Below are 700 nucleotides of genomic sequence, written 5' to 3' on the forward strand. Positions count from 1 at the left end.
TAGTAGTTGCTGGTATATAAGAGGAGACAGTTGGCCCCCCAAAACAAAAAAAGAAATAAAAATAAAAGATATAAAAACTTTATTATCTCATTTTAATTTTGATATATTAAACCCTGCGGTGTATCTACCACAAGAACTAGCAAAAAACTTTCTCTTTAAGGCCACAGATACTGCTCTCTATCACTTCTATCTTCATGCTAGTGGTGGGATTACTTTTTATTTATTTATTTATTTATTTATTTGTTTTTATTTGTTTTGTTTGTTTTTGTTGTTTTTGTGTTTGTTTTTGTTGCTTTTAGTTTTATTTGTTTATCGTTTTTATTTGTTTTTTTGTGTTACTCTATCACTACTATCTTCATGCTAGTGGTGAGATTATTTATTTATTTATTTATTTATTTATTTGTTTTTATTTGTTTTTATTTGTTTTGTTTGTTTTTGTTGTTTTTGTTTTTGTTTTTGTTGCTTTTAGTTTTATTTGTTTATCGTTTTTTTTTATTTTTTTGTATTTCTCTATCACTTCTATCTTCATGCTAGTGGTGAGATTACTTTTTGTTTATTTATTTATTTATTTATTTTTATTTGTTTTTACTTGTTTTTATTTGTTTTTATTTATTTGTTTTTGTTTTTGTTGCTTTTAGTTTTATTTGTTTACCGTTTTTATTTATTTTTTTTGTATCACTTCTATCTTCATGCTAGTGGT

This window comes from Eimeria mitis, genomic scaffold (genome assembly GCF_000499745.2).
Source record: "Eimeria mitis Houghton genomic scaffold, Emh_scaff385, whole genome shotgun sequence".
Classification (NCBI taxonomy): Eukaryota; Apicomplexa; class Conoidasida; order Eucoccidiorida; family Eimeriidae; genus Eimeria; species Eimeria mitis.